Source organism: Amia ocellicauda, chromosome 6 (assembly GCF_036373705.1).
Source record: "Amia ocellicauda isolate fAmiCal2 chromosome 6, fAmiCal2.hap1, whole genome shotgun sequence".
Taxonomy (NCBI): domain Eukaryota; kingdom Metazoa; phylum Chordata; class Actinopteri; order Amiiformes; family Amiidae; genus Amia; species Amia ocellicauda.
In genome coordinates, this window is record NC_089855.1 from 10,334,766 (window position 1) to 10,355,281 (window position 20,516).

Below are 20,516 nucleotides of genomic sequence, written 5' to 3' on the forward strand. Positions count from 1 at the left end.
CAATAACAGTGAGAAATATCTTTTCACCCAACTTTTTAATTGTTTGGCAGGTGGGCTTGAATCACTGGAACCTTTTTTTTATCATGTTATGAATTAAATTCATTGTTCCTGTCTCACATGCTCCTGAAATGTTTGCATAACGACAAAAAACGTGATTACTGTAACCTTTGGGCATAGTCACTTAATTTAAAACATATTTTAAAATGTCCAGAAATTAATAACTTGAGTGAATAAAATGTTCATTGCTTTCGTGTTAACCTACATAATAAAATACAAGTATTGTTGGCTCCAAACTCTATGCTATAGATTGCTTTGGCAAAGGCACAGTAATTAATTAAATATTTGAGTCTTTAATTATGCCACAAGAGTTATGCAGGCATTACATGATCTGCAAAGACTGGCAGGAATAAGACATAGCCCTCTTTTTCAGCTCCACACTATGAAATATGGAAAATAACCTCAGTGTATTGCTTTTACCATAAATGGAAATATATATTTTGATAAGTATACATTTAGTTGCACATAAAATCAAGATGATATAGCCTTGGCCCCATTCATCGCAATTTATTAAATTTCTTCAGACATCCACATCTCTAGTCTCTCACTTTGAGAACAATAACATCACAAACATCCTCATAGTTTGCAGACATCCTATAAATATATCACACTTCATTACATGAGCTACATGTTTTTATATATCTGTATATCTATATGTATTCACATACATGCTACAGCTATGGGAAGCTTTGTTCAGAACATCAATATCATAATAGATACACAATGCCCCTGACATAGAATATATGCTAAATGACAATCATTTGCTAAAATGAGTATGGATTTTATGTGCACTGAGGCTTAAATGTATGCCTCATTTATTCTGATGACTATATCAGTCAGAGAACTGAAGCAGCCATTTACAAACATTGTACTGATATTTATTAGTATTAAAGCACTTTTTATCCATCATCTTCCTGGGTGTATAAAAGATTGTATAATAATAACAACATTTCCACATTTAGATATGTTAGCACTTCAAAAAAGAAAGCTCTCTTGTATCGAGAAAATATGAGTGAAGTGACTTGACAAATTAAAACAGTCTCACCCAACATGCATATTAAACCAGCACATTACATTAAGGTGTTAAAATAATAGGCATTTAAGATAATAGGATTAAAGCAAAAGGGTGAAGGAGAGATTTATTTGATCGGCCTTTTTCTTTAACATATCATCGAAGCTTGTAATTGCACATGTCAAAGTTGTCATTTCAAAATAAAACTTGTGTTCAAGCAGTCTGTGATTCCAGCTAATGTTTCCATTAACCAGTAAAAAGAAGGTGCTGATGAAACCTTTCTCTGATACATCATGCGTTCTGAATGGAGTCGATCTGGCTGAAGAGTTTTTGGCCACAGTTTTGCAAACTTTGAAACGGAAAACAATTCACATCTTAATCAGGCATCGTTTAAACTGTTGCCAAATTGAGTTCTGTTGCACTGCAATAAATACACTTAATAATGTCTCACAACACATTTGTAATGGTCTTCTTTATTTGTTTGCTATTATTAATACAATAAACTATTTCTAAAGATCATAAATCTGACTGTGAAAAGCCAAGCCATTGCATCAAATATACAAATATCCTGTTCTTTTTGCCAGTGAGAGAACTAATATGCATTATGTGTGTGTGTGCACGCACGTGTGTGTGTGTTTAAATTAAAAGACACTTAAGCTGCTTTCCTTAATACACATGGAATTAGAGTACAGCTCTTAGCCTATAAAACTACAAGTAATAAAAATGTCCTTTGCAGAGAATATGAAACTATTAAAACTAAAATCAATTTAACACATAAAACATCCCTCATGCCCGTGTTATGGCAAGAGATATTTGCCAATTAACCAAAACATGCTGTTTTTATTTGCATGGGATTTCGGTGCTGTTTACAGTAGTTTTAACTTGAGGGTCGTGAAAACTTGTTGGGCTTGGTCTGAGAAAAACACGTTTCCTGACACTTATAGCATTTGATGGACAGCCAAGTCATACTTAAACAACTGTCTGTTTGAAATTATCATAATTATTTGGTGTTCAACACTTCTATACTGTGTTTAGACTACAACAGTAGGAAAAAGAAAAAGAAAAAACAGCATTACCAGCAATTGTGTACTCTATATTGTAATGACAATGCAACTATCTTTAACATTGTCTTCCTTCTAAATAAATAGCTAGGTGGAATTATTTTTCATTCATTTTGGACTCTCCTCCCTGAAAGCTAGCCTGTCCCAATGATAAAATACAGGTTTTCATTGCTTTGTTCTGCTGGTATTGACTAAATATTGCTGCAAATTATCACCTCAGTACTAATGTGGCTGCTGTAGCTAAAAGCAGGAGAGATGGCTCTCATCTGAAGGCTAATGAAGTCAATGAAGCCTCTTTAAAGGTCAGGTGAGGTTAGAAATCCTGTCCTTGGATCCTATTATGGCATCAAACAGTGAAGTCTGGATGAATGAGCAACAGCATAACTCAACAAAATTCAGCGAAACCCATTTTGGCACTGCCTTGCCATCGTGAACTTTTCCGATCTCTGATGCTGCCATATGGTGGTGTTTCTAGGACATCGTTTTTCAGTGTAACTTGTGCAAAATGAGGCAAGCTCTCTAAAGCCAAACAAGCCTCTGTAGAAACAGCTTTCTCACCCTGGGTCGTACTAGGCTTTCTCTTCATCCACAACATCTGCAACTTTCATTCATTGAGACATGTATCGTTTATCATTCAAGTCTACTTGAAGGAAACAGTGTGGTCTTTTTTTGTTTGAGTGAGTCTTCAGATCTCCACTTAGCTATTTCTTTAATGACTGCAGGACATAACAAAAATAAAATACATAATATTAATCATCGCCATCATAGCAGTATTAGTATCTTATTTTGTAATAAAAAGGGCTTTATGTTTTGTATGTAAGCATCATGGGTTTTATTACATTGAGTATTGGGTGATCAAATGAAAAAAGAAAGGTTGAATTCTCTATTATTAAAGTTTAGGAAGAATGAATAGCAGCAGCTGGAATATTTTCGAAAGATTTTAAACATCAGAATACAGAGGTTTTTTAATATTTTTTATCGCAACATGTTGATTTTAACAACATTAGTGTTTGTTATTCTTTCATGAAAAAATTATAAATGAATTATATAGTTTTTTATGCTTGGCTATTCTCTAAAACATTTTCACACTTATCGTTGAAAAACACTTTGAAGACATATTCTGATTAGAAGAAATGTAGATATGGGAATCCCACAAACAGAAACCTGCACAGTTTGTAAATTGGGCTCTGTGGGCTCGATTGTAAAAGAAACATAGATGCTGAGCCAATAAGAAGTCATTGGAGCTGTGTGATGGTTCCTTTCCTTTACATTCTAAGTCTGGAAAATGTACAGTGTACTTCCATTGATGTAGTGATACAATATAACTTGGTAAACACTATTAGGAGCCCTTTCATGCAAGAATTTAGACATGAGGCAGGGAAAAATCTGATTTGTCGGAGGAGACATATGCAATAAGTGTTCCATTTAATTTGTTACAACATTTATTGAACTACTAGAATTGTTACCTATTTATAGATGGAATGTTTTTTGTCTGTTTATTTGTTTTGTTTTGCAGATAAGGTAAATGTATTGTTGACGAATTGAATCAATGTTTGATTACTGGAATCTGCAGCCAAGACATACATTTGCACTGTAAAGCGCCATCAGATGTTGTAAAATTATTCCACAATACTATTACTACTACTACTACTAATAATAATATTAATAATCAGTTGAAGAAACTTGTACCCACTATAGTGTATAAGATCTAAAGCAGACTGCATCTGTATTCAGCACCACAGTTCACCATTTATTTGAAGAAATACAATTTGGTTCTAAAGATTTAAAAGCAATCCGGTAACACTTTAAAATAGGTCTCCCTAATTACAGTGTATTAACATAGTAGGTACTCAGTAACTACATCTTAGTTACTCAAATGTTAGCAAATGCTTAATTACATTGTTCTTATGAGTAACTAAGATGTAGTTACTGAGAACTTACTGTGTTAATACACTGTAACTAGGGAGACCTATTGTAAAGTGTTACCAGAAATCCATGTTGAAGTTATTTGAAAACTACTTTGGTTGTCTTGTAGTCCTCTATGACCCTTATGGCCAGGTTCTTAAAATGACTTTCCACGTTTTTGCTCCAGTTGTTCTAGTTTTACTAATGACAAATAAACTCTAACATATTTTCCAAACCTTTGCATATGCCATCTCCTGATTGATTTGCACATTTAAATGTGTACAATTACTTTCAGTAAAATGGAGCAAAAAGCTTTGAAAAATCACCCTGTCAATATTTAACTAGTGAAAATGCTTCAAATTTGGTAATTTATATGTATAGTAACTTCACAGCCCAAATGGTTTACTGTGAAATAAATCTGTATCTGTCTGCTGATAATAATTCAACAGGGTTGTTCACTATTGCGTGAAAAATAATCGAATCTAACACTAGGCTGCAAAATGAGGTAAATAAATATTCATGATTTAAAAAGACCCTATGAAGGAATAAATGGCAAAAGCCTAAATGGAAATGACAGTGCAATACATATCAATTTAATCAGTAAGCCAATGTATTGACTTTATCAGGTCTAAGTGGGGGTTAAGTTTTTGTCTCGATTATGTATTCTAGAACCTTTCAAAACAAATTCATGTTAATTAAGAAAAACAGAAACATGCATGAAAATGAGCTAATACTGAATCACATCCATCCATAATTAATAATAGTTAATGCCAGATTGTGTAAACAATGGGGATTGTGGTATTTCATATCTGCTTTATAAAAGAACGCTTTAATGTATTCTCTCTCTCTCTCTCTCTCTCTCTCTCTCTCTCTCTCTCTCTCTCTCACACACACACACACACACACACACACACACAAATCAACCAGCCAACCAATCAAAAACCAACCAGACAGAACTAATCAGTGCTTAAAGTGGGCTCCAGTGGTTTGTCCATGATAAAACCGCATCCTGGGTTTTAAACAAATACAGAATCAGAACATAAACAGATCAGAAAGTGTTTATGTTTTTTGTTTTTATTAGCAGTATTTGCCATATTGTGGAGTGTGCCCTAACAGGTGGGTGAGGGGGCATTCCTGGACTGCAATCAATGAGGTTTGAGCTAAGCCCTTCATATTGAGAAATGTTACATTACCTTAAGGCATCATTTTACAACAATGAGGCAGAAGCTTATGAACCTCATATGATTTTACTGGTCTTCAGAGAACATGGGCTAGGTTTGCATAATCTGCACAATGTGGGTATTAAGCTACGTTTATTAGAACTGAATGTAAAACTTCTCCAAAAAGCATGTTTTAGTGTTTTTCATGTTGCTAATTACAACAGAGGCTATACTGGAATATAAGGATATATTCTTGTTCCTCTTCTTGTTATATTTTAATTTATGGAGTAATTAATCTCCTCACTCCATTTGAATTAGAATTTTACAATTTAAATAATTGCAGCAGGGATATGAACACACACTTATAAATGATTAGAAACAAATGTGTTCTTAATTTGCCTCTTTGATTTTAATAACAGGTTCATTTGCCCCGAATGCACAAATAATAATTTGCTTCATATAAACGCACTTTGGTCTGTTAAGCCTATACATATAGAAGTCATACAGTGATAGATGAGAGTCTGGGTGTGTGAAATACAGGCAGATCATTTTGTTTATGGAGTGAAAACGAACAGTGAAGTTATAATCTGAATTTTCATGTCTGAAATGGAAGAAAAACAGACACTGGGAAACCACTTAGTGCTCCAATACTTTGGCACTGGGTTGCTGTTGTTCTCAACTCAACTCCTACATTAATCATATCTGTCTGTATTAGGGGACAACTGCTGCAGAAAAATTAAATCATTTAATTCAAAGCACCCCGAAGCCTAATTATGTGTTTTGTGGAAGCTATGTTGAAGGTTGATTAGTTGGATGTTTTGAATATGATCCAAACATACTGTACAGAGTGTTTGGCCAGTAATTGATTTCAGTTTTTAATGTGTTGTGACTAAAATATATATTTTTTTCATTTTGTTGTGGCTTTATCTCGAGTCTGTTTAAGGATCTGCAGTTTGTGTGGAGAATAATTTATTCTTTTAGGCGGTGAATATGTATTCTTGAAGTTTCCTTGCGATTAGCTTGCATTGGGAGCTTATCCTACACAATCACCTTATTTCCCTGGAGTCGGACTTAGACTGGATTAGAACCTCAGGTGCTGCTTGTGTCAGCTAGCCCCCGTAATGCTTAGTGCTTGATGTTCGTGTTTTTCCTAATGAGTGATGCAGGCTCTAGATAAAGACATAACGGGAAATAAAAACATGATACTTTGGTAATAAATCTTTAAAAACTGCATGTGTTTGCTTTGGAAGGCCTTCCTAGTGATGCACAATTCAGTTTACTTGGTGTTTAAATCAGTATTGACAAGCTAATGAAATCACCAAAAAGAAAGTTATTCTGTATGGAGAAGGTCAGTATTGTTCAATTAAAGTTGCCTATTGCTTTATATGTTTGTGAAAAGCACAACAGAAATATGGTAATTTATAATGGGCAGTCCATTTGTTTTTATCAAGTGAAAAAGAGGTTGTAAAGAGGCTTTTGAAACCAAGCCAGGCATTACAGGTTCAGAATAGCCACCAGCTCTTTGGATTCATTTGATTATCAGCAGGTTAAATTTAGTTTCCGTAGCAACCGTTCCAACAATTTAGATTTTTTTCCCCTGCGAACCTTGATTACACACACACAAAATCAGCCAGAAGAGCAGATTTACTATTTTTATAATTATTGACTTTCACATCACCTGCCATCACCTCAATGACAAGAACGTCTGCCATACTTAATGATAAATAAATAAATAAAACACCAAAACATTTGATAACATTGGCTATAATTTGATGCTCTGTGAAATTAAAATAAGCTATATATTTAGTAATCAGAAGGGAAGGAAGACTTAAAATATTTGAAATATATTTAAGGTAGCTGTATTTGTAAAAGCATCTTTTTTAATCCATTAACACTTGTAGATGTCATTACCAAATACATTCCATTTTGAAATTGTAATGTTTCCATACATGTTCAAGCATACGTGCTTGCTTGTTTAAAAACATAGATACAAATAAGGAATCTGAATGAAAGAAACACATAAGGATTTTGATGATCTAAACACAAACTCAGGATAACCAGAAGAAACAGAAAAATCAACCACTAGTGCGGCCTTGATGCTGATGTCATTCATACAGAATTCTGTTTTGCTGACATTTTTGGAACCCTACTATTTGCTACTTTTTGGGAAATGTATTTAAAACACATTATGTTATTATGATTAATCAATCTATACAGGATTAATGTATATGCTGTATCTTTAATGTTTTAAGGATTTAAGTGCATTGTTTTGTTTTCTACAGTTAGAAAACAAGGAGACTTGTAATCTCCGTTATGAACAGCAAGAAGTTAAATTTATCTATCATGTGTACTTCACAGGGTAGGACCCATCCATGCATAAACTGATAGCCATTTACTGGCATGACAATTTGAAGGATGGCTTACCTATAATTACAGTGGAGAAAGAAAGTAACTTGTATCACTACACATTTTAAAATGCACAGTGCATATCTACTCTGATATATATTTCTTTAAATCGGTGTGAAGTTTAAACAAGATGCTATTTCTTGCTGTTCAACTTTTGTAGAATCATTAAAATTGCATTCTTCGTTTAAAAAATTAGCCCTTTAAAAAAAAGCAATACAAAAATAGATAACTGTAACACAAATTCACTTTTGCAGAGAAAAAATCATATAATATCTGGTCTTGGAAACAATAGTTGCATCATGGCTCTTGAGTCATTTTTTAAATGTTGTGCCATAAAGCTTACAGTGAGGAGAGATGCATTGCTATTGATTGCAATACTGTAAAGCAGTGTTGTGGATGACAATTAAATATATGAAATGTACATAAAGCAGTAACTAAGGTAAAGAGCACAAAACAGCTCATACAAGTGTTAGTATGTGTATTCTCACTGTGTATGACAAGCCAGAACTGATAAAGAGGCTGTGGCCTGAAAAACTGGGTTACATTTTAATTTTATGTTGCATAGTAATTAATGGGAACTGAAAGAGTCCATATGAACACTATTCTCACCAAATCTGAAAGATTTCAACTTTTGGTCAGCTATTACTTAAGAAAGTGTGAGCCCCTTGTTCTTTTATTACTTTTATCTAATTATATTGTTATCTAGGTCAATGCAATTTACATTGCAAAATAATAATGCAATGATAAACATATTCACTAGTACCCAAAGGTTGTTCTATAAACTTGTTTGGAGCTCAGCTGTATTTATTTTATTTATTGAACTTTATTTTTGTAGTACGATCACAAATGATATAAATAATGTTTAGACTGCCCTGAAAATGTAAGATACCAGAAAGCTTTTTAAAATGCTCTTGAATACTATTTGTTTGTGAGAATATGTCACAAGTGCTAATAACACTTAGCCCTAAAAGACTCTGACTATCACTGCTATGCCCCTCAAGCAGGTTTGTATCCAGACCTCAGGGCACTCAGACACGGACACAGGTACATCACTAATATTTGATTAATTAATTCTCACTCAAGTTCAATTTACTACAATAGAGACTGTCTGGTCTCCAAATCACAATCACAACGCTAACTAAAACCTAGACAATTTCTATCCATAAAATTACACCTTTATTAATTCCCAGTTCAAATTAAAAGACTAAATAAAACACTAATCTAAATGGAAAATAATCAAAAACAAAAGCATAAGGGTTGCTAAGCCTAAAATCCTAAACTAAAGCTACCTAAAACACTACGGAAATATTATAAAAATATAAGCACAGAATCTTTAGAGGCAGCAGGGAACAATCAACATGCAGACAAAGAAGATAAGGAAAAGAAAAGTCTTGGCTTATCACTCTCTCTCATTGCAGGCCTTGAGTCCTCTTGCTCCAATGAGCGTCATGGATAAATCCCTTTCTCCTGGCGTGTTGCACTGCTGACATCCTTGTTACAGTGTAATAAAATACCAATAACATAATAACTCTACAAGAACGACGTAATTTGGTGGATTATAATGTAATAATACTGATAACGTCATACATTTCACGATAACGTAATACATATTTCCTATTGATAACATAAAAACGTAATTGATAATGACAACATTTGTGATTGATACTAGGTGTAATGTTATTTAGGCCTTAATAGCAAAGTAATTTTTCCTTGTACAATATACATTTTCAAATGAATGCACTGAATTCTTGACAGTGTGACTAAAGCAGTCAAATCAAAAATCATGCGGTCAACACAATACCTTTCTATCCAAAGAAGAAATATATTAAAAACACAACTCAAAAGACTGCGGGCAAATTCTCTGTAGAATCCAAAAGGATGCACATATTAAATATAAGGATTGCTCGTACTTACATAACCCCTCCACCCCTCAAAATATATCTTAAACAATAATAATTACAATGTTTTTAAAGCTGCCTCACAATCACCCATACATCAATTTCCATGTTTCAAGGTTGTTTAGCTCTGACAAACTACCATCCCATAATGTTAATGGGTGATCAAATTGTCGTGTATTGATGGATATATACTCTTGTTGATGTTTCAAGGTGATCGGCCAAATTAGTACAAAATACCCTATTCAGCCTGATAAACAATTAAACAATTTCAAGGTATGACAAATTACAAAGGTATTTTTGAGTAACAGGAGGTCAAAAACATCTATGGTCCATCCACAAACACAGACCTGGAAGCCATGACCTGCGCCATTTCAAAAGTCGTAAATAGAAAAATAATGTCAAATCACTGAATATATATAAGCATGTTTTTTGCTCTTCTTCATTCAAAATAATTGACAGAAAATACAGCTGTGACTCTTGTACCTCTTAAATGAATGCTGGCATATTTCTTATTTGAATTCATGAAATGAATATGAAAAAACATTGCCTGTTCTGTAATGGCAATTAAAAAGTGATTGAATCAGGTAAGTGAATGAGTGTTGATGAAATCAAATGAATCTGACTAAACCAGAATTCCTCGGTAACATAATGACAGTAATGACATATAAATGTATTTACTCTGCATTTCCATAATGGAAAAAATAAAAATACTTTGTGACTAATCTACCTCCAAAACAAGTCTCTCCTCCGTTGTGCCAGACCACTTGAGTCTCATGACACTGATGACTGAGTCATCATTGTTGTTTATCCCCAGATTGTGAAGCAATAGATGGCTAAGATAGATCCAGGGCAGGTATGAACAAGTAAGAGATTTTATTGAAAGTTCCAGCTGTGAAAAATCCAGATTACGGGTAAATTTGATCATCATGGAGAGCATTTCTGTGGGCAGTGACAAGGATGCATCCTATGAAGATACTAAATCAACAGGATCTGAAAGGCCATCAACAGAAATGTCAGTACCCTGAAAGTTCTTCAAAGCAGTTCCAATTCTCTCAACTTGGGACATGTCTCTGTATTAGTTTCTCTCGTTGATTTGTTGCCATCATCCCATGCACCTTCAAAATCTGCACCATCTCCAACATTTCTATCTGCTGCACCTGACTGAGCTGTTCCGAAGGAGGATATCACTTCATATCAACCTGCTGCATTGACTTGATGTAATGACTGACTGCCATACTTAGACTTCAGGAATGTTCCCCATGCCCCTCCGCAATATGCCTCCAGAATTCAGAGTGGCAAGTCTCACATTTTGGCTTCCAAACAGTAGTTAGAGAGCTGGTGATGGTCATGAAGTTAACTGACTTATACACTATAACCCATGGAGAGCTGAGAGTCAGGTGTACTTCAGACTGAATTATTGTAATCAAAGATTGAGGCCTCACACAATTCCATGTGTACCAACCGAGCGCTCTAACTGCTACTCCAGGAGGCAGGAATTAGTATCTTTCTTATGAGGTCTATGGGAGTGAGCTTTCACTGCTATCTAAAAGCTCTGCTACAATTACATTAAATGCACTACATTGACCCACAGTGTGTTAATATTAAGCTGAGTGTTCATTAAAGGCAAAGAATAATGATAGCCAAAGCATTACTCCAGGTAACGCAAAATTATATTTGAAATAATTACCATAAACCTCCTTCATACTCTATTAATCTCTTTTCACACATAGCACATTAGGCAATAAAGAAACAAATGTAAATGTTGTGTGCCGAGTTGTGAGTGTTATTACATTATCAGTAGAATTATTACATTATCTGAACAAAACATTTAAATCATGTAATGTAATAACGTAATGAAGTCATAAGTTATTACGTTATCTGTGGAAAAAAAAAGTTTTTCTGTTATCAGTAGTGAAAGTGTATTACATTATCGGGGAATTACATTAACCTTATGTTACAAACCACTAATTACATTGTAGTTATTACATTGTCAATATGTTATTACATTATAAGTTGTAATAGTCCTTCTCCCTCAGGAATCCAGCTGGCCCCTTATCTGTAACAAGGAATTACAGCCTGACAGACAGGTGTCTGTTACAGAGCCAGGCTGGGGCCGAGGTGTCTGTGGAGTCTCGCCACCCATGTCACTACAAGTGTAAAGAAATAGATAATTGCCTAACAGTCTTTTGTGCTTTCTTCTGCAGGTTTCGGCATCATTCGTCACCTGGAGCAACAGGGAGTGCAACAGCAACAACTTCAATAGGCTCTGCACGGTAAAGTACTTCATGGTGTCCTAATTTCTTCCCTAGTAACCACAGTCCAGTCCTCTATCAGTCATACAGGAGCTCCTCAGTAAGGTCAAGGAGAGTATTCTTAGCTTGCAATGTCTAGTGTCCCTTCTACCACACAATCTCAGCCTCCATGTCTTCATCGTGACTGTTTCTCCTAGTTTCAGCTCTTCTCTGTCCTTGTAAATTTCACAACACATACTGCTTTCGCAGCTCTTCTCCCCGTGTCCCGATGTCCCATCCGCTGCTACTGCTGGTGCTGCTTCCCATTTGTCTGCTATCCCTCTATGGACTGGGAAACGCCTTTTTAATGCCAGTGTGATCATTAATACAGAGGGGAAACAGGTGTGTATGTCCCTGTTTGGTGGTAGCCAGGCGACATCTTTATTAGCACAGGTGTGCCCATTTAGTGAAAGAATCCGTGAAATAATCAAGTAATTAGTAATGAAATATGTGCAAATAAAGCAATATTCAATCTGTACAGCAATAAACTAAGAATAAAGAGCAAGAAAGAGCTGAAGTGAAACAAAACAATAAGTGAGAAAATTGAATGCCTACAAACAATATATTAATGATCCCAAATGATTAAAACAGAGAGCACATTTGACTGCCACTCCATTGATTGCTATACAGGGGGTCCTCGCAATTTGTCGCCTCGTTCGTTGTTTCGCAGAGTCGCCACTAATGAATATAGGATGTTTCTTCATAAATCATAGTTTTTCGCCACATGTTCTTGCAGAGTCGTTGTTTTTTGACGTCGGAGCTCCGTGGTCTCAGTATTGGCCCAGGATGGTGGCCAGCAGATATTATAAACTGATGTGAATACAGTTTGGAAATAACAAAAGAAAAACCGGAGCATTCGAGACCGAGCTGCTCCTCACTACTTCTCTATCTTTGAACTCCTCTGACTTTGTCTGAGACTACGGAGACTACGGAGACTGAGAAGGTACAAAATAAGTATTTGACACTTAATCTTAATATCGTAATTGTTGCTAGACTCACACTCCCGTCATCACACAACGTTGTGCGTTCTCAGCCTGTGAAGAGTAATCCTGTGTGGTAAGTGAACTGTTTTCTTTTTTACACTCTCTTTCTATCCATTTCTCAAATTCACGCAAACATTTTTTTTTTCTCTCTCTAATTTTACTAACAGAACCTTTTTTTTGGAATGTCTTGATTTTACATAATGTGATGTAATGCTTTGGAGATGGGCTAGGTAAAAAGTGTTGGTGTTTAGGAACGGTACACTACTATGAGCTCATACACTAATGGACATTTACGAGATTTACAATTTACAACTATTACAACGATTTACAAGAATCTCCTGTAGTAACCGTTGCCATGATTGTGAAGAAATTGGTTCCCTTAATTGTTGTAAATTTTATTTTAGTTATAGTTTACTTTGAATAACCTTTTATCGCTTCCACTGACCTCGTTAGGATTTCACCAGATATAGTAAATATAGCATTCCCTTAAGACCACATGTGTGGAATTGAACAGGGTTTCCCATGTACTCCAAAATGTATAGGAATGTATTATTTCTTTTCAAAAGAATCCCGGCAAGGAATGTGCATTCCCCATATGATCCACAAGAGAAGAGCTATTATAGCTATAAAATTGGAATTTGAAAAATGGTGTCTGAGGGGGATATAAACTTTTCCTCTGAAAGCAGAAATGAAAGCATGAAAACTGTCAAAATGTCACTAAAATATTTACAGAGACCTGCCTTTGAAATTGTGTTAGAATTAGAAACTGCAAATATAAACAGTTCTGTAAAGAATTGTATCTACTTTATAATTGTGAAAAATGTAATAGAAATGTTGCGTTCAAATATATACATACAATATAAATGTTTGAAAGAGTTATACTATGAATACATTTATTAGCTGTAACATCAGGGTGATTTTCTCTCTCTCCATATTTCCATTATCATTAAGCTACCTATGTGGGTCTCAAAATATATTAATCTATTATATATGTACATGAAATCTTAAAGAAGTAGATATAATTTTATTTGGACCATACCAAAGCATGATAGGACCAATGTTAGACCAATGTTTTTCAAAGTCCTGCATATTTATTACAGAGATCCAATACTAGACTCAATTCATGCACTTATTTACAACAATTTAACTCAAAGATGCTAATTCACTCACCAGTACCTTTTTATTTTCAAGTCCCACACTCACAGCCATGAAGAGTGTATCCATGGAGAGAACCTTACTAGGTACTGACATGCTGTCCCTCTTAAATATATTTACATAACTTCATGAAAGATGCACCTGGTCTCTCCTCTCTACTCCTTTAAAAGAAATGAATGGTAGATGTCAGGTTCTGCACATTAAATGGCAGCAGTTTAGAAATAAGGGGCAGATTTGTTGGGATTATAAATGCATAAAGGACAGTTCAGTGCTTTGCTCATGCCACAGCAATATGGCATCCTCAATACATTTTGCAATCTAAAGTCACAAGAGTATTTTTAATCCCAGCTGCAGCAGATTTAAATGGCTAAATAACACTTTTGGTGTCAGCCCTGTCAAAGGTCTTTCCTTTATTCAGACTGCCCTGTACTTATTTATAAATATTATACATATTTTCATCTGCATATTTGAAAACTAAAATGCTGGTTATATTTATAGCTGTCATTTGTTTTTAGTTTTTTTTCAATGTATGATCTATTATTGAACTTTCATTTCTTTTGAAAGAAGCATTTGATTTGGGATTTGAAACAGTTGCACAATTTATGCCTGAACTGATCGTTTAAAGTATTTGTTTTCCAGGTCTGGTCCACATCTTTACCTGAAACTTAAAAAAGATATTTGATGTTGTTTTTATTTGATCTTTTCAGATATCTGCTTTTATTTGGCATTTTGGGACTCAGTAAATGAGACAGCTCTTAAGAATGATGAACATTTACCAGTAAAGGATCTTATGGCAGGTGAGAGGTTGGAGGAGGTATAGCTGTTCTGTGCTTAATAACTGTATTTACAACCCCGGTTATCTGAGAAAGAGAATACTACCCAAAGGGGGATGGGACAGTGATAGTTAGCACGGGAGCTCAAGTCTAACAATGCTGCCTATAGGCCACTGTGCGCTGTCACTCGGGCTGACCCTCCGTCTCCCTGCTTTAAGTACTACAGCACACAGAGACTCAGCCTCTTTATACTGGAGCCCAACAGAGCAGTCTTTAGGTAGTATTTTGCTTTTCAGATAACTGTGAATTGGTGTTTGGCTATGTTTAAATATCCATACAGACACCAGCAAGTTTTATATTTACAGAATGCTAGAAGTGGCGACTATTTAAAGTTCCTCTTGAGTTTCTGTTAATTTAAACAAAGACAAGAATGTATCATACCATTTTGTCAAAAACTCCACAAACAGTGGGTATAATACTTATATTTTGTAAGTCACCAAGGACAAGGACAAGGACAAGGGCATCTGCTAAGTAATAATAATAATAAATAATGTGTTCAGGGGTTTTTGGTTTGGCTCACAATTTTCATCTTAAATCCCTGTAACACCATCTAATCGAAAATGAATGTATGACAGAATGATGGTCTAAAAGCTATTGTAATGTTTTCCACTTCTTTACCTGCAAGAAGTATGGGATCACTGTGAAGCTCTTTCAGTCTGTCAAGGTAGTTGAACATCTTGCCCTCATTTCACAAGGTATTGCATTTTCTTAAAAAATATGTATTTGGATTGGATGGAAGAAAGAAAAAGAAAGAAAGAGACAGACAGACAAAAATCATTATTATATCCCCAGATCTGGGCCTTTGTCCCGGAGATCTTTTGAAAGCTCATGGTTGAGTCTTTGCTTTGAAATGCACTGGCCAGCAGAGAGAACCCGCAGGAGCTGCTGAATTTATCCTGAAATCATGTGAATCACTTCCATTTAACACAGGTGGAGGCCACTTAACTTGGTGTGTGATTTTGAAGATGACTGGTCACACCTGAGCAGATAATTTCGAAAGTACAATTGATAATCCAAGGAAGGTGGACACTTATACAACCTCGCTATTTCAGTTTTTAATTTTAACACATTGTCTACACATTTCTAGAATACGTGTTTCACTTGGACGTTATGTGGTAGGATTAGTCTATAAATGATTAAGAAAAGCATCTTAATTCTAGTAAGGGTACCAAATGAACGTATCATTTATTCTGTAGTTTATTATTCATTCCTGACACTCTGCTTTCATGCAGGCACACATGATGGCGGTACACAAAAGACTCCAGTCCCCCATGACAGCCTTGTTTTCACAGTTGTCATTTTTATAGATTGGTAACAGCAGACCCACTCTTTAATCGTGAGTGCCAATGAGATTCCTTGACTAGAAAATGGATTTGTCATAGAATATCTTTAATTTGTTAAGCTTCAGTGGCATGCAGACTTGGCATCCTCTGAAATGTGGTTTTATGGATATATTTATTTACATATCTATGTATATATATATATATATATATATATAATGGGGGTTGGAGATGCATTTCATAATCATGAGCAGCAGCAGTCTTTACTGATCCACTGCTGGATGAGATGTGTCCACTTGTTTCGATGTACAGTGTTTTTTCCCCCAATTTATTTTGGATAAACAAAGCAGTTTAAAATGAGTTTGGTCAACACTTATCTTAGTCAGCTTCATTCTGAGTAGATTTCTTACTTCCATCCAATAGATCTTCAGTTTGACGCTGCAGGTCCTCAGGTGTTGTTGCAATGATGATGTCATTGGCAAATTGTAGGTTGTTCAGTTAAGCTCTGTTTATGATCATTCCCTTTTCTTCTCAGTCCAATTAGCAACGTCAGTTACCTGGTAATAGTACAAAAATAGTAATATATGCTTGCAGGATATCCAACTTAACTTGACTGCAGTGACCTGGAAAAGAGAAGCTGAATATCAAAACAAGTGGCCATATCTTGGGAAGGCCTTCACCCAGCAGTGGGTCAGTAAAGTCTGCCGCTGCTGTGAAGAGGACATGGCAGTAATGAGAAGGAAGTATTGTTTAGAACAAAATGAAAAAAAAAACTATAAAAGTTTTAATTTTGACTTACAATTGTCTGAATTAAAATGTTGTTATAAGCTGGTAATTAATGCCATAGTCTGTCCTACATAAACCTACATTCTTGTTTATTTTTTCAGTGCTAAAGAAAGACAGAAAAACAGATTCCTTCTGTCATTTCTGTAATTTTCCTTATAATAAGATTGCATTGACATTCTCATGCAGACAATTAGGTTATTTGACAGCTTTCCTCCCAGATAGTGTAGTCCTTAAGTATAACAAGATTTGTTGAGGATCTTTGCTTTTTGGCTTAAACCAACAATATAATAAAACAAAATTCATTTTTTTAAATTTCATAATGTATTAATGAAAGTACATTTTCACTTGGTAAATAAAGACGAGAATCAAATTCCATTTAATGCGTTGATCTTAACTTACCTTCACTGATCATCCTTTTGGAAGCCTTCACAACAACTTAACGATGTCGAAGATTATAAATATTCATCCTTCGGTTGTTTCACTGATCTGAGGAAGCCACAAGATACTCACTGTGTGTAGAGCTAATCTGGCTCCCCTGCCTTGCGATCTTCCATCTGTATTTGATCATTATATACTCATCTTGAGGTCAAAACACACATTTGTCATATTCCAAATGAGCATTCAGGAAATTCACGGTTGAATCTGAACAACCTGCCAACTGGGTTTGCCGTCAGAAAACCTCAATAGGCCAATCACGCCATTTGAGATAAAGATAAAGATGAAGACATAAGAACAATGTTTAATATCATTCTGTATATTTGTTTCATTTAAATGGCTTGAATCGCCCAGGTTTAAAAAAGCTACATATTCTCCGGTGTTACCTAATACATGTTTTCTGGTGGTTTTGTTTACTGTTTTAGATGCATAAAAGACACTGCTTAATTATGTAGCTGGTACTCATTTATTTGTCAGATATTATGAATGTGTAATTCTGAAGCTGTTTCTATTATGAGAGTGTGCTTGTTCTTCAAATGTCTTACTTAATGCCTTTAGTGTAGCATTGATTGATCCCATCAGCGAGAACTTATTACAAAATAATAAATAAATGGAAAAGAAATGGAAACAAATATATGTGAGGTGTTCAGTATATTCATGAATGGTACATGACCCAATTACTTCAACTTGATTCATATTTAAATGTATTGTGCATGAATCCTGGTCCTCTTATTTTTTTATCATCTTCTCTGTAATACAGCAAGTATTGTGTAGGTTTATCTGGGAAATCCACGGACTGCAAAACATTAATTTCAATGATATACAGAAATGAAAAAGACACATTTTTTATTTTTTTGTAATGACCTCTATAATGTACATTGTTTTCCAATATAAAAAAGAATTATGAAAATAGCATGGAATATAGAAATGGATTGTGGACAGTCCTAAGTCTCATTTACATGTTTTTTTCTCATTTATGATGCAACACTGTAAAATCAAGACAACACTGTATCTTTGATAAAAACTTAACTAAACACTCATATTACAAACTTTAAAAAGAAAGCGTCACAGGATCATTGAATCTCTAAATATATACCAGTGACTATTAGATTATTTGTGGCTGTGTTGGTAACTTAGTACCATACTCTTTTTAAGGGAGGGGCTGATTGGGATATACTGTAGAGATTAATTGTAGTATAGCACTCTGTTGTTAAATAGTCTCTTTAAATTTGTGCAATCTGTGGAGGCAACATGGGCTTTTGGCTTTAAATAATAGGAAAAACTGTTTCTGAAAAACAAATCAAGCTGTCTTCACAAAAGTAGGGCCTACACATAAACCCTTTAAAAGTTACTTTAAAAATATAACAACAATGTTTTGTCTCCAGACTGATTTGGAATCAGTTTGGCAGAAAATATATGAATGTGCTGAATTTTCAATGCTAGTCTTGTTTGCCTATTTTACCTATAAACAAGACATATAAATAAATAAATAAACAATGATATATAATTATAACCCAGTGATAACGTTTGTGAGCCAAGCCACACAGATGCTATGTATGTGATCTGAAATTTCCTGGTCTGATCCAAATGCTAATAAAACTGTGTCGATATACAGATATTTATAAGTGAATAAAGTGTGAAATATTACTTTAAAGTAAATTAAACACACACAAATGGACATTAAGGTTTAGAATGTAGAAACTGAGAAACAGATACAATATACTGGTAAACAGTTTGGATGAAAATCAACAGAAACATTTTTAGGACTATTTAAAATACGCACACACGTATGCACACACTATCTTCAATACGACTAAGACCTTTTAGCGTGTTTTTCATCTGCTGCAACAATGGGCATGCTGATATATACACTCACTGTACCAATGTGTGTATTTTGCACAGGGAAGTGAAAATACCAGGAAAAGGAGGAATAAGTAAATAATGAGCTCACGGAGCCCCACCCGAGCCATAGCGATATTGCAGCTTTCAACTGCAGATCATATAAAAGGGTCCAGGTGCCCAGAGCAGGTTGTTATAAAATATGGTAAAAGTAATGAAAAAGTCTACAAGAATACATAGCATTGATCAAAAAAGACAACCTATGAAAACGTGCCTTTAAAAATGTTTTCATGAGAGACTAGAAGAAAAAACATTATCTTAAAAGCTACGTAGCGCAGGTGTTCTAATTTCCAGTCACTGATGATTCAGATTTATGATCTAACTAGAAAATGATCATTTATTTTGAAATCAGCTGCTTTACATGTATGAACATGTACTTGCATGTAATATCTGACACCTCATAACTCACTAGTTTGTACTTATTGTAAAGAAGTGTTAATTGTCAATTGTCAGGTGTTACTGGATCAAGACGCTGAGGGACCTTGGGGAAGTAGTAGTAGACTCCAGGATGGATGTGGGACTGTCTTAATAGAAACAGTCAGAGGGTGACTAAGTGAAGGTAGGCTTCAGGGAAATGGCATAATCCCTGGGGCACTGAGGCCTGGGCTAAGGGGCTTTGGCCAGACAAAGGTAATTATGACATTAGTAATCCAACTGCAGAGGAGTTATCATTTAAAATCCATAAGCCCTAATGCTTTTAAAAGCTTTTTTCAAAATCAAAATTCCCTAGATTTTTGGATCTGACTTCATAAGGATAAGACTTGGTGAGATATTTCAGCATGACTTCATTTCCTATCTGTCAAATCAGGCAAAAGAAGCATTATAGTGTCACAGGAAAGGACTGAATATTTTCTAAAACCTGTTCCACATTGTTGGACCTTGTTCTCAAATACTGTGTGGTTAAATCTGTTCTGTGTGTGGTTATAGGGCTGGTTACTCTCCTCACTTGGCCATTTCAGTCTGAATTTGAATCCAAGCTCTTGGGAGACATGGAATTAAAAGGTAAAACCAGGGGCGGATACACAATTTTAATTGAGGTGGGGCTCATGAGCAGCGAAGATTCGTGTGAAGTGCCAAAGGCAGGAGCCTGGGGCGAGGGATCTGGGGGCCCTCCCATAGATCATTTTTGATATTGAGTGCCCCTGAGTGTGCAAATTACAGCATCTCTGAGACAATGAAACTATGCATTTTCAGACCTATTAGATAGGAATTTGCAGTGAATTTAACAAATAATGTCTAAGAGAAAGACCGTGGCAGTGTTGTAATATACATTGTTTATTGTTTCAGGGAACAATATATTTTTTCCTACTCATCCTCAACTTTCCTTGAGAAAAAATACATCATAATGGTTTGCT